Here is a 2,691-nt window from a genome sequence, read left to right as displayed (position 1 = left end):
GCTCAAATTGGAGGTCAGCATGGATATTTATATATTCTTGATGAACGTCCTAAGAACATTTCGTAATTTTGTGTGCTCTTCTCCTCTCCATAGACCTGATAATTGATCTAAAAAAGGCAATTAAAGAGTGCATATTCTAGATCAAAACTTTTTTCCAAATTATCAGTTTCCCTTACTGGAAATATAATTTGACATGGTATTTTTAAGAGATTAAAAAAGGATCACTCTTAGCGACACAACTTAAACACACAGCACTTTTTAAAAATCCTGTACAAATGACAGTATAAGAGGATTAACTGCAAAAGGACAGCTAGCTAGATGCCTCAAAAAACAATATTAATGAGTGCAATATTGCGATACAATAAGAAATTATATTTGGTTTTAGACCCTTTTTCTGGCACGCCTCCTAAAAATCCCTGAAAATTCCTAAGTGCGAGAGCTATAAAGGTGTCTTTTGCCACGTGACTGAGATAACTTTAGAAAGTCTGTAGGTGACCTAAGATGGAGGCTGGTGCCAGGGGAGCTAACTTTGTGACTAGAGAGATGGAGCTTCCAGTCCTACCCCTGAACTCTGGGGAGGGGAAAGAGGCTGGAGACTGAGTTAAATCACCAGTGGCCAAGGATTTGATCAGTCGTGGCTATGAAATTAAACTACATATTTCATGGAAACTACACAGAAATCCAAAAGGGCTGGCTTCAGAGAGCTTCCGGGTTGGTGAAGGCAGGCATGGAGGTCAGGGAAAGTGGCTTACCTGGAAAGAGCATGAAAGCGCCAAGCTCTTTCCCACATACTTTGCCTTATGCATCTCTTCCATGTGACTATTCAGAGTTATATCCTTTTTATAATAAACCGATCATTTAATAAGTAAAACGTTTCTTTGAGCTCTGTGAGCCACTCTAGCAAATTAATCGAACCCAAGGAGGGGGTCATTGGAACCTCCTATCTATGAACCAGTTTGTCAGAAGCACAGGTGATAATCTGGACAAGTGACTGGTGTCTGAAGTTGGTGGGGAGAGGAGGGACAGTCTTATGGAACAGCCTTTAAGCTCTGGGATCATGCTCTATCTCCAGGTAGACTGTATCAGAATTGAATTAATTGCTTGATAGTATGGGAGAAAACACGTCACACACAAACAATGGACTGGGGGGGGAAATTCTTGAAAATTAAAATCAGGGGTTTTACTCTTATTTAGATGACCATATTGCTACAAAAATATTCCCTTGAAATTCAATAACAGTATCAAACACAAATCTTTTGTTTTTAAGAGACCTAATTATAAAAACTTAAAAAATTTATGCTGAGTTTCTACTCAAATGAAGTGAATTTCTTAAATTATATAATAAACAATTGACCTTTTAAGACAATATATATTAATTACTAAATTAATCTGAATCTGTGCTTATCTTCCCTTACTCTCTCCCTCTACCACTGTTTCAGCCACACTGGCCCCTGTACAAGTAGTTCCTCAGTTATACCTAGGAACACTCCCCTGACGTTCATGGAGGATATTCAGTCCATAAACACCCCTAGGGTTCCACCACTTTAAAGTTGGCACCTGTTGTCATCGATTAGTATTCATGTTGTATTAACTGTTAAGTACTTTCTCGATTACTCTGGCATATAACCTTACAGATCACTCCTTGGTTTGGTTCACATTTCCTCTCAGGTTTCATCAGGAGGCCTTCACTGATCACAATGTTTAAAAAAAGCAGCTCTCCCCTAAATACAAACCACACAACCCTGCTGTCATTGTCATGCCCAGGTCATTATCTCCTTGACTTGCTTCATTTCCATCGCATGTACAGCAGCCTGCCATAATATAGAACACTACCAGCACACAGTGAATGCTAAGCAAATATTTGCTAAAAGAAATAATACTGAATCACACATATTCTCCGATCTTCCCTTCATTAAAATTTTTAATTACTGTAATAATTTAATTAAATAGTTAAGGACTCAAGCCATGTGGATGTAGATTTATGGAAAAGGAAGTCTCTTTAATTCCATAAAATGTTACATTGAAAAGGACTTAAACATATCAAAAACTATATCAAAAGCTTCTATAAAAGAAAAATCATTAAACAGTAATATTGGGAGAAGCAACACTTAAGTATAAGATAAAGTAGTCTTTAAGAGATCTTAAATTAAAAAATGAATAGAGTACCTAATTAAAAGTATATTTTTCCTCGGGGAGAAACCAAGATGGTGACATAGGTAAACACCAGAGTTTGCAGCCTCGCACAACCACTTCAAAAATACAACTAAAAGACGGAAGAGACATCATCCAGAACCACAGGAAGGCTGGCTGAGTGGAAATTCTACAACTAGAAGGAAAGAGAAAAGCATACCGAGACTCAGAGGAGGCGCAGAGCGGAAGCAAAATACTAAGATGCGGAATGCATGCGGAGTGGGCTGGTGGCTCAGGGCGAGGTTGTCGCTTTCAATCGGGAGGGAGTCTCAGGCTCTGAGCTCCAGTTCTGGGCGAGTTTAGTGATTTTTAGAGAAAGAGGAAGGGAGAGGGAGAGAAAAACCCATGTGAGAGAGCAACATCAATTGGCTGCCTCTAATGCCTGCTGCACGCCCCTATCAGAGATCGACCCTGCAACCCAGGTATGTGCCCTTGACCAGGAATCCAACAGACAACCTCCTGGTGCATGGGAGGATGCACAGCCAACTGAGCCACACCGGC

General features: G+C 39.8%; 1 protein-coding gene across 2 annotated transcripts in view; it reads right to left on the bottom strand.

The window, feature by feature from the left end:
- FER (FER tyrosine kinase) overlaps positions 1-2,691 on the bottom strand; it is a 288,769-nt gene that overhangs the window by 147,870 nt on the left and 138,208 nt on the right. The gene's annotated exons all lie outside the window — the stretch shown is intronic.

Source organism: Myotis davidii, unplaced genomic scaffold (genome assembly GCF_000327345.1).
Source record: "Myotis davidii unplaced genomic scaffold, ASM32734v1 scaffold812, whole genome shotgun sequence".
NCBI lineage: Eukaryota > Metazoa > Chordata > Mammalia > Chiroptera > Vespertilionidae > Myotis > Myotis davidii.
This window is presented reverse-complemented; position numbering and strand designations above follow the sequence as displayed.